The sequence below is a fragment of the Sturnus vulgaris genome, chromosome 1, assembly GCF_052056855.1.
Source record: "Sturnus vulgaris isolate bStuVul1 chromosome 1, bStuVul1.hap1, whole genome shotgun sequence".
NCBI lineage: Eukaryota > Metazoa > Chordata > Aves > Passeriformes > Sturnidae > Sturnus > Sturnus vulgaris.
The window spans coordinates 131,384,465-131,397,013 of NC_142243.1; the positions used below are offsets into that span (position 1 = coordinate 131,384,465).

The 12,549-nt window shown below is 36.7% G+C and overlaps 1 long non-coding RNA gene across 3 annotated transcripts in view; it reads right to left on the reverse strand.

Annotated features, from left to right (window-relative positions):
- Positions 1 to 12,549, reverse strand: part of LOC148225526 (uncharacterized) — a 46,547-nt gene that overhangs the window by 24,239 nt on the left and 9,759 nt on the right. For all 3 annotated transcript variants that reach the window (XR_015807922.1, XR_015807921.1, XR_015807920.1), the window contains one exon: positions 4,026 to 4,141. This is a non-coding gene — a long non-coding RNA (uncharacterized LOC148225526). The remainder of the gene's footprint in view (positions 1 to 4,025; positions 4,142 to 12,549) is intronic.

The following is a 12,549-nucleotide window of genomic DNA, read 5'->3' on the forward strand; positions in this document are numbered from 1 at the left end:
TCTAGCATTAACAAGTACACCATTGAACCCTGTCCCTAAGAACAATGTCTACCATCTCTTAAATAACTCCAGGAATGGTGACTCCACCACCTCCCTGGGCAGCCTGTTCCATTTTCATCAAATTAAAATACAATGCATAAAATACATAAAATGATGTAAGCAGATATAATGAGAACTGCACTACTACAGATATGTAGTACAAATACATACTGTTTCCATAAAAGAGAGATATAAATAAGATGTAGAAATACATTTCAGCTACTGCTAGTGAGCTAGCCATTTAATCCTACTGGTGAAATAGCTCTTGGTACCAGCACTATGGCTGTCTTATGTAGTGTATTCCCAAGCTAGTACAGCTTTCTCAGTGCAATCATAACAGAGACATTCTGCAACTCATCCAGCAGAGCCCAGCAAAGCAGTATTGTGTTCTCCCTTCCACATTTCCTTTTCTATGCAGCTATTCTCCCTTCCTAGGGAGCTTGTAAGGAAGATTTACCTGTTTCTCTTACCATTCCCACCTTGTTTTCCTAAGTCCTCCTTGCCCTGATGCCTGTTAGCTATCACATCATTCTCTATCTAGCTGTATTTCCCTTTCACAGTCTTGTTTATAAGCTCTGTGGGATGTGGAAGTTCAGGGTTTGCACAAAGTATTGCACTTGGGATTGCTGCAAGTATTGTTATAATGCAGACAGTCTTAAGCTATTAGCAAATTCAAAATTCATTATATTGTTGCATATGCACAAACTTTCAGCTAAAGAGCATTCCTGACTGTTCTTGTAAGCATCAATTCCCACCATGGGAATAAGAAATCACTCGATGAAGTAAATTGTTTCCATTGGTGATCATGCCACTTTAAAAGGATAGAGACCCTGTTCTATCACAGAATATAGACATACTACGGACACATTGTCTTGATTAATTTCAAGCTAGGATAGTATAGATTGTGTCAAGCTTTTCACAATGGGCAATGTGCTAAAAAAAAGAGAATCAGAGTGAGCAGTGAAATCTGCTGAAGAATTTACTGTAGCTGTTTTTACCTGAGGGGCAGCCATATCCTAAAAAAAGCAATGCTGTGGAGGGGGCTTTCCTACAACTGCTGGCACAAAGTGGAAAGTTGTCCCTTTGCAACCCAGGGAGGGCCATTGCTGGGGCCACATGAAAGGGAAGTAATGGCAGCCTGGAGAGGTGGCTGGGGGGAAAGCCCAACTGCCAGGGAAGAAGGAGACATGGGGCTGGCAGGTCCCCACAAGTGAGCCACAGAGCCATACCAGCCCTTGTTGGATATGGGTGGCCATCCCAGTCCAGATGAGAGCATTCAGAATGGATTTACACTCTAAGAATAGCCATGTTATTTAAAATGTATTTAAATACTTAGTAATGAAGCCAGACTCACGGCAAATGGTAAAATATGGCTGAGAAAGGCCTGATATCCACTTGTCTATAGTACAGTTTCCTACAGAAAGAAGTAGGCTGCTAGGTCATGGAGTTGGTTTACTGATTGTATTGATGCTGGCTTACTCAACTAATTAAAATCCTCATTAGTGATCTTAACTGAAAATCTGCAATTTTCAGGTCAGGCTTCTGTCTGCATTCATTTATCTGATCCTGGGGTTAAAGCACATGGACTCAATAGCAGAAAATAGCTCTTCCCATATACCTCACTCTCTTCTGGTACGTCCTTGACAAGACACTTGATCTGTTCGACTTTCTTTGACAGGTTGTAAATGGGAAGGCAAGGTCTTCCCACTTGTCAGACACACAGAAGCCAATTTCTTAGCCTTTAAAAAATAAGGTGTCTGATTAAAAAGCTATCAGTAGTATTTATTCAGTGACTGACATTAGTCTGAGCAGTGTGTGAGCATAAACTGGGTGACTGGCTAAGTACCCTGAAGACTTTGTGTTGCAGCAAACCTTAAACTGTTTACACACAAGTTGCAACAGAACTCTGAAAACCCATGACTGAGATACCCAGCAGTAATATTGTTGTGTGCAGATAATACAGATAATATTTGGCTAAACAGCAAGAGTGAAGGATTTGCACACAGAGGTGTGCAAGATTGTATATGATCACTGTTGAAAGTCAAGCACTGAGTCATCAGTTTCCCCTAAAGCACACTGATGAAATAAGTTTTCCATGGCTTACTATGTCTTTAAAGGTCTGAATAGCCTTTTGTTCTTCAGGTAATCAGTTTTCAGTACAGTGTGGCTGCTGTGTACTTCAGGATTTCTTCCTTTAAAGAGATTATTCTGAGCCACATATACTAAATACAACTGCCAAGATTCATGCTGATTGAAGTAAATGAATGCCTGTTAAAGCTGAATGTAGCTACATAAAACAGAAATGGCACACTAGAGTTTATGCCCTCTACCTCCTCCTCATTCTCTCATGAACAAAGATTAAACTGGGTCTAAGAATATTTGAAAAATTTGTTTCTGTGGTGAAAATATTACCCTGTTATCTCATCACCAAGGATGTTTTGTAGTTTGTTTCACCCATATTTGAATGTGGAGTCCACAGTTGCAAACATAAAAAACAAAATAGTGAAGAAATCTTTCTTTTTTTTTTGAAAGGCTGTATGTCTGTAATATGCAACATATCTTTAAACATTGCTGATTAATACTTCATTTTCTAATTTAGAATTATTATTAATTATCATTAGTTAATAATGACAAAATGTTAATGTAAATTGCACTTTTCTGGAAAATAAATTTTTAACAGTTGCTTTACTAGAGAATTACACAGTTCTCTCAGCTAATAACACAACTACATGCTATCTGTTGTCTCTAAACTTAGGAAAAAAGCTCTTTTCCAGATGACAAATCCTAATACTTTCTAAGCTTAGAAGAGGTCATCTGGAATGAAACTGTTTTTCTACATCCCATGTAGGATATAATGACCCAGACATATTCTGAAAAATGATTTCATATTCTGAATGATGGTTTCATAGACCAAAGAGAAATATCACTCAGGGAGGTGATGGATTTTGAGCATGGTGATGACTGAGTGCTAGTGTGAGAGGACCCTCAAAAATGTCACCCTGGGAGGCAGAGCCTCTGCAGGTACGTTCTGGGGGACTGCTTGTTTTCAGAGATTTTGTCTTCCAAAAAGCACTAAGAATTTATGTCACATTATATTTTGTATTGAACATATGCCATTAGCTTTACAAATGGCTCTATATATGCCTCTACTGGGAAAGAATGAAACAATTCTGGTAGAGCCAGCTGAAAGGTATAGAAAACACCGTGGGAAGTTTTGTCAGGAAAGAAGACCATTTTAAAACAAAATGTTTCTACTCAATATTTTTAAATCAGACTATGAAGTACAGGTCACAAAAGCCTTTATCCTTAAATTAGTATTCTCTAAATTCTGAGAACACCGGCACACTATGCCATTATTAAAACCTCATGTTTCCTGTGATTTTGTAGGATGAAAAAAAAAGGAAAGGCAAATAAGCTGCAAATAGCTGCAAATAAGAAAGCTGCACAGTATGAATTGCTTTGGAACTTAGAATTGTCTGGCTTCTAGTGAGAAGCAGAAAGAGAAGCAACTTCAAGTTCAGGAAGCATGGAGACCAAAGACTGCTGCAACACTCCATGCTCCTTGTATACTACTATTATTTCATTTGCCCATGGAGAAGTGCTACCTTTATCTTCTCAAAACTCATGGATTGCCTAAATGTCATCCCTGCTTTCCACTCTTTTTAACCAACAAACCCTCAGAAAAAATTCTGCCCCAACTCCCCAGCATAAGTTCCTTGCATCCTTATCTCAGATGGGACTCAGTGAGAACATTTTCACTGCCCTTTGCCAAATAATTACAAGCTCTTTTATCTCGTGCTCCAATAAGAAATATGATGCTTTGTGGAAGCTTTCCTGAAAAGCACTGTCATCTCCAAATTGTGAAGAATTACAAGTACTCATAGCACCAGTTCAGTACATTTTCCAATGTTTAATACTAAATAATATTGCTGATATTATTTACTGTAATACTCATGCTACAAACATCACAGAGGCCAATTACCTACCTTATACTATGTACTTGATGAAACTCTAGAGACTTCCCTCTTGTGGAACACGGTCATGTAGGGACGGAATATACAACTGGAGCTTTGGAGAACAAGGATTTGAGGAAAATATTTGGCTGAAAGAGAAGATATCATAAGACAAGTTTATGGAAAACTAGGGAGAAGTGGATTGTAAATCATTACCCAAATACAGGAGGCATAGTTATCTGGTTATTTAGACACAGACTGGATTCCCTATAGTGAACAGGATTTCAGCACTGTCACATAGAAAGACCATTGGTAGCAGAAGTGAAAAAGGTTGATGAAGATGAGGTTAACAAATGTTAACAAGGCTCATACAGACTGATCATCGTGTTGGACTCTTTCCTAAACAAAAAGATTTAGGGAGAAGGTTACATGTAACACTAGTAGCAAATCCTCCCCCATGGAGTGATTCATAAATGTTGTTTTAACTATAGAGCAATCAACATACTTGACACGTGGTGACGCAGACTGTATAAAATTTAATCTTAACATCATTTATCCTCTTTTTTTGATGTCAGGACCTGTTTTTTAAAAAACAAGGGTGTATTCTTTAGGTTTCTATTATTAATATTTTATTAGACTGACTGCTACAAGTAGAAAAACCGGTCCAACTGTTGGACATGCACAATGTTGAAATAGCCTAGTTGTAGCAGATCATCAAGCCCTTGTACATCCTTCCCATTTGCAATTTCATGTGCTGGAACACACATACAAGCGTTGAAAGATGTGTTAGAAAACAATCCTCTCTTGAAATAGGGCTCTCCAGACCCTCCCTTCCAATTGCACAGGCCCCAGCCTCACTAAACCCACTAGGACAGGTGAGTTGCCCGTGGCCAAAATAAGCTAAATGTATTTAGGCCCTTCACAAGTACCAAACTTAATCCACATCTCTCCACTGCCAGCACAACAAATATGCCTTAACACAGAACAATCAAATCCAATGCCTGTAATTCTGGGGACCTTTTATCAGGTGCATTGAGGGTCCTCAGGGTAACTATGCAGGTAAAACTAAGCAACTACTGAGCACCAGAAAGAATGAACATGCACAACTAAAGGACAGAAGTTCCCCAGTTATCAGGGAGAGAGTATTTCCCAGAAGATAATCACTGCATTTTGAATATCTTCGGTAAGATCCTCAGGATTCCTACAATATTTTCCAAAGAAAAACCTGAGTGCTTTCACAAATGTGCTGGATACCACAGCCCATTACTTCAGAGACAGTGCTTCTGTGAGAGAAAAACCTCCCCACCATCCCCCTGATGTATGTCTTCCTCAGACTCTTCTTTCTCCTACTGTTCCTTCCTTTAACTTTCCCTTTGAGATGGTCTGAGCACAACTAATGTGATAAGACAATGTGCTCAACTTGTACTTAGCTTTGAAGACTTCTGCTTCTATTTCAGACCTGAAAAAGGACTCACATGCCCAAAAACTCATCTAAATTTGCCAGTGATACAAGATGGTCTAATAAAAGATACTGCTTTTAGCAAGAAAATCTGTCTTGATTATGTCTTTAGGCTGTCATAACAATAGCACCACCACCATTATTTTTCATGTGACACAGCCAATCAGTAGATATTTTTTGTCTTTCCATGAGTGATCCACAAAGCTAAAATAAACCATGCACTGGATTTTTTTTTTTTTAACTGATGGCTCAGAGAAAGAAGGAGGGAGCACTACAAATAGTACTCCAACCAGCAGAGCCATAATTCAGACAGAAAACGTGTGTGAAAGGAAGGGGCAGAGGTAGGGGAACTTGTGGTTTCAGAAGACATATACAAACACCTGAATTAAAAAATTACATTTTTTTGGTGATTACAGACAGATATATTCAACCAAAAGGTAAAATAAACTAATGAATTAAATCAATATTATTTGTGGGAAATTTATAATATTGAATTAAACTGATTGTTACTCTTAAGCAAACACTGAGGTTGAATACTTTTACTTACAGATTTCTCTTTATTTCTTTTAAAGACACATCCATCAGGACAGTCATTTTGAGAAGAAACAGAAGAGAAAAAAAACAGATGTAACAAGAGAAGGATATAATTTGCCAAACAAATACAGGGCCGAATACAAGCATAGAGTGAAGAAGGCCATAAGCAAAATAAGGAGTCAGGAGTGTTTGAATAAACACACGGAGGAAAAGGGAAATGGAGGGAATAAAAGCGATGCAAATATTTTTACTAGATGTCTGAAAGGCAAAAAATTGTTAACTCTTAGAAACATGATGTAGATCAAAAGTACCTGAGGCAGAGAGGAATGATATACAGCTTGACCAACAAGAGAGGAAGATGATTCCTGTGGCAGTATTGTAACCTCTACAACAGACCATACAGCAAGAGATAGAAACTATAGCTTTACTAATTAAGCATCAGAAACAGAAATTCAAGAAAGCTCATTTTTGTCCACTGTTTTCACATAATTTCTGTTATAAAATGTCAACATTTAACCTCAAACTACAGCATTTATTATAAAACTCAGCTTCTAATCGTGATAACTGTTTCATATATTTAGATTAGTTTTTTAAACTAATTTTAAATGCCTGATCTGCTTAAAGGTAAAGCAAACACTGCCACATCAAACCTTTTTCATTGACTACTGTACTGCTTTCAGGGAGTAACAGCAACCTGTTTCCAAGTATGTACTTCCTTGAAAAAGATGTCTATTTAAAGAAATGAGTGGGGTGATCTTCACATATATTTTCAGACTTCCAGCTTGGATCCATCAGATTTTTAGTCATACCATCATTCTTCAGCCCTCTCTAAGGACAGTCATAACAACAAGACACCTAAATTTCAGCACAAGAATTTATCTCTACTGAGCATCCTCTTCTACCCAGGTGCAATTATACTCAGTTGTCAGTGTTATAAAACGTAGATAAGTCAAGAATGCCTGTTACAGTGCTCCACTCCATAAAGATATAGAACTCTCAACAAAAGCTTTGAGATGTGCATTACCTATTGTATCTAATGTGTGCTCTTCCTCAGGGTATTTGAGACATAAGTCCTGAGCTCCCCAACACCATCTGAGCAGCAGAAAGGGTGTTTTGAAAAAGAGGCTGAGCTGAGCAGTGAGAACATAGTATGGTCACAAAATTTTCTGCATTAGTTTTCCTCTGCAAGATAATGCTCCTCAGCTACCCTGTTGGGATTTCCTTTCACTGTTTCAGGTACAATGACCTTTTTCTTTGATCTTGTTCCTTCTCACATATTACTTTGAACTATGAGGAGCTTACTTCATTTTCTTATTTATATTTCAAAATGCGAATAATTTACTTACAACTCTCTTGCATCCCATTTACTTTTTAAAAGTTTACATTTTTCCTGTTTAAAAAAAAACCAAAAACCACCACATAAAAAACACAAAAATACCTCAACCTTAATGTCATGAGTCCATTTCTCTCGGGGCTTGGATAATCAGGAGAGGTCCTGCTGAAATGTACAGAACTGAGCTAACCACACCAGTGGGTTAATACAAACCACTTCGTTTTTGTCTCAAGAGACTAAAAAATTGCTAAAGATACAGGCATGTTGCAGAAAAACATCTAATTTCCTAAAATAATGCTGTTACTTCTTGCATTCTGGTCTTTCTCTGCTAATAGTCTACTTATGTGAGTACTTTCCATAAGAATTCCTGTTGGATTTTCTGGCCACGTTTTCAATTTTCTCTTCATGTAATCATATTAATTAATTACTTGGGCAGCAGCTTTCCTTCTCAAGAATGAGGTGTTAACTGAGTTCATTTTTAATCTGAAATATGTGTACCTAGCAACCAAGCTTAAAAAATGCTGTATTCAAATTCCAAACTGTGTATTCATTACTTCCAGAATTCAGCAATTGTATCAGCTTATTACAGAAGTGCACAGTCTGATTGCATGATGTCAATTTAAAACAAAACAATTTTGGTAAATTTTCCATTCAAATTCAGGTATTTTTTTACAAAATTTTCACTTTAAATACTCTCAAAAAAAAAAAAAAAAAGAAAAAGAAAAAACCAATTTTTTGTTTTTTAGTATCTCTGTTAATGATGAACATCTACATGTTGGACAGTCTTATGATTTAATATTTACAGGAATTAAAGTAAAATTAATAGTTCTGCCAATATAGTAAACTTTGCACTGTGTAGCATTTATTTTTTAATCATTTATATCTTTAAACTGTGACATATGACCAAAATAATTCAGGTCAGGCAACATGGTAAAATCCTTTATTAGGTAAAAGTCATTTGAGCTCTTAATTGATTGACACACATTAAAGCAATTAATGTAGAAGATAATTTCTCCTTGCTCATTGAACTGCTGGTTTGTAGTAAGACTACTGTGCTTAGGTAACCAAGACACAATAGTGAGTTCCCTGTTTTTAACCAAAAAAACCAGATGTTTTGGGATTTTTTGCAAGTAGTGTCTGTTCAAACAGTAATAATGTGGCCTCTGATGAAAAGACCATTACACTAAGTCTGTACTTTGCAGTGGAAACCTACTGCAAATACAAGAAAAAAAAAAGTAGCCTGAAGAGACTTCTAAGTTACAGTTTTACTACCTTCATTTTGATGAATTTGTTGGCATGGAGTCTTACATAAAAATAAGGCTTGTAGACTGGAATCGGAAAACATTTGCACCACCAGCATATTTAGGCATTAGCATTTGCACAGTTGCCATCCCATTCCTGTTTCTAACCATGAGCAAATCCTGCAACAATGCTTTCACCAATTAGATTATACTTCTTATTTGAAATATAATTTATGATTAGGTTCTGTTGATGGGTGCAGACAGTTTACCATCCTACCTCACAGCATGTGACTTTTTCACTAGAGGAGTGCTGTGCTTCTGCTAATAAAATCTTCTGGAGAGCAGTGCTTAGACACAGTCATTTATCCAACTGTTCTTCTTTCAGAACAGAGCAGAATTAAAATCTCGCCACACAGACTACAAGCAGAGCAAACTCATACCAGTTACCACCTGCCCATCTGGAGATAACACTATTTTTCTGAAGTGGCAAGAGATTCTTTATGCAATATTCATGTTTGGGGTTTTTTCCCCCGCATTTGGCAAAACATTAAAACTGAGAGTTGGTAAAATAATATTTTAAGTATAATAGGAACATAGTCAAATAATATTGTAACTTCAATAAGGACATCTTGTACAAGCATAATAATAAAGACGATTCATGGGGCCAATAAGATGGAGAATCCTTGCAAAAATGCAGTTGCTTAGACTAGAAAATCTGGTATGGACTTAGTTTTTATAACACTCCTCAATTTTTCCACAAATAAATGAAGTCCTGGCAATATTTTTCACCTAGCCTATGGTGACTTTCCACCTTCAGCCCACACTTTGTATCATGCACACTTATCATCTGATTGAATAAACAGTAATGTATTGGTGGTAGTAAGTTTTGGTATGAAGCTATATTTTACCACTAAAATGAGCTTGAATGTAACTTTTCCCCCATTGATCTCTGCTCTAATTTTATAGCCCTTTTCAGCAAATGGCCTTTTTAGGAAACAACCAGATTCCAACTCTTTCCACCAAAAGAAGGTTGGGTTCAAGGGGAAAAAAAATGGTTTTGCTAAATGCCAGTTACTACCAACTCCAGATCTGGTCATATAAACTGAACTCAGTTGACTTGGATGAAACAGCAAATTGATTTACAGGCAAGAAAGAATTCTCACAAATCCCTGCTCCCCAGCTGGCTGTTAGCTACTAAAATAGGGTCAGTGGTTTGGTGAGTTGCTCTCCAGAGGAGGGAAAGGGAAGTAAAATGAGAAACAATTTTATAATTTTTTAGCAATAGCCTTCAAAAAAATCCCTGAAATTTAATATACAGAGGAATAATGGCTGGAAGAAAGTATGCTACAGTTCATTTGTAAATTACATCAGATAACAGTAATGGGAACCTAGATTTAATAACAGTGTCTACACACTGAAAGCACAGGTGTGCTGACTGACACCAGGAAACTGAAGGACTTAATGGTGTAATAAAAAGTACACCAAATACAGATAAGGATGTATGTTCTGCAGTAACAAGTCCACTGCAAGTAAGATGCTTCAATATGTCCCAGAAACCTTGGAAATTAACAGTCTCCTCTGCATAAAAATTGCCTATTCATTTTGTAATAAGTGTTTTGTGCTTATTTTGCTAAAAAAAAATTAATTGAGCATTTAATCAAGTATGTGAAGTGTTAAAATGTTATATTAAGAACACTCTTTTTATTGGAAATTTGAGCAGCATGTATTACTGGTTTTCTCTTTCTGGGCTAAATAATACTTTACTTAAAGGTGAATGAGTGGTACTTGTGGACCCGTCAGTTGAATAGCCCTGTGATCATAAGATCAGAGATTTTCCAGTTATTTGAGTCACATTAGTAACAGCTCAGCTAATTAGCAATTTTAAAAGGATCAACTCACTAACAAATTAAAAGAAGTATCTGTATACAAAGAGAGATTGTTCGATTTGGCTCCAGTCTTGATAGTAATAAATAAAAGCATCTATTGTGTGAAAGCGGGAAATGTCTCATCTGTAGTGATAGGGATTCATTTTGGAATGACACAGCCGCAGTTGCTATTTTCTCAGTGTTTTGTGGGGTATGTTTTGGTTTCTGCTTATTGAGAGTGAAATTTAAGGTCAGAGGCTAAATGATGTCAAAATGCCTTCCAATCATTTGATGTGACAAGGCAGCTGAGCTGTTCAGGATGTGTCCCGAACACCACAAATATGTGGCAATGTTTAAGAGAATACTGTTGGTGGACTTAGTGTTTCTGCTTGCAGATAATTTTTCAAAAGTAAAGTTAACAAGGACGTCTTTGAAAATATTGCCATACCTCTCTAAAAGTGGCTTTTATTCTAAAACAAAGAGACTGCAAGAGAAAAAAGTGATTCTAGAGGCATTGGCTGAATGCCTCGTTGCCCCAAGCACTCTGATGTCTTTTATGGACACTATGAAACATTTCAGTTTGCCTTGGATTAGGACACTGGCAGTACAGAGCATGTGATCCCAGCCTCAGCAAAGCATTCTTTCTCTTTGGGATACAGCTATGGAGTGATTTTTCCTAGGAGATTAGATGAATCTAGCCTGGGCATCTGCAATACTTTTTTCACATAATAGAAAGCTTTTAATCAGAAATGCGACACAAGCCAGTAACAGGAGCCCTCTTGATTTTCTCAAAGCAAAAGCAAGACATCAAACAAAATAAAAAACTCCAATGACCTTAAACTAGTACCCTAAATATGCAGCAGAGACCTCTTATTACTTGGAGAAAACAAGGAACCACATGTTCCAAAAAGAGGTCATTACTGCAAGTTTAAAAAGTAAAAGCAAGCTACTTGCTGGCATAACATTATCCCTGTATCATAACTGAAAAAAAAAAAGTTAAAATTACTTCAGAATTGCTAGTCTGAACATATCAGGAGTCCTATGAACACAGTGCTCTGACTTCCAAGGGCCTGGTATCAGGCACTATGGAAAGAATAGATGGCCAAAGCCACGGGGCTTTAGTCTGTGACTGAAGTCAATAGATTTTGTAAGTGAATGCCAGGACAGGATGCATAGACTACAGCTCAGCAATTTCTGAGAGGAAGACTATGAAAATACATTGCTTTTAATGTGTTAAAAGCTCTGGTGATCTTTCATGCAAAAAGCTCAGTCAGGATCTGTCATCTCCTGAGATGAAGCCTTTCCGTCATTGTTTCATACACTGAGCACAGTAGCCCACTGCTGTCATAAGTAACAACACACCAAAAAAGGTAAAATTTTGGCTGGTGGATCTCCAAGGATTGATTTTAAACTGCCCAGAAAGAGTCTAAGGACAAATTAAAAGAGTCCTTTAGGTTTTGATTGTAGTTGAAATGATATACAGCTATATATATTCTGCTAAGTTGCTCTCAGTTGAAGCATTTCTAAACAATATGTAATATAGATCACAACAAATAAAAGCAAATACAGGAAAGGTATTGGCACAAAGAAAAGTCCTGTAGGAAAAGTAAGAGTTTAATACAAGCAACCTGAACACTGGTGTTTATATGCTGGTGGTCTGAGGCATTAATTGTTGGTGAAAAGGTTTGGAGAAATTGAAATAGTTTTAAAGCAAGAGAAGAAGGAAAGTATATCTGACACATAAAATAAAAACAGTGTCATAAGTATCTTCAAGTGTTTAATCCAAACAGCTGAAGAAAGTGGATTTTTTTAAAACAAAGCATGTAATTGAAGAGTGAAAAAAATTAGTGCATATCAGAAAAGGCAAAATCATATAATAATCATATAATAACCATTCAATCAAAAAACTCAAGACAACTAGAACAAATCTAGTTTTCATACTAAAATTATCAAGAGGAATCATTTAAATTGTAACTAGTGACCCATACTCAGGGAAAAAAAGTCACAAAAACTAAATCCAAAACATAAAAAGCATTGCTTTTCTGCTTCCCTCGTGTCTAACGTATTTTACACCAGCTTTACAATGTAGAATTTACAAGCATGAGTACATCAAGGACCCAAAAGG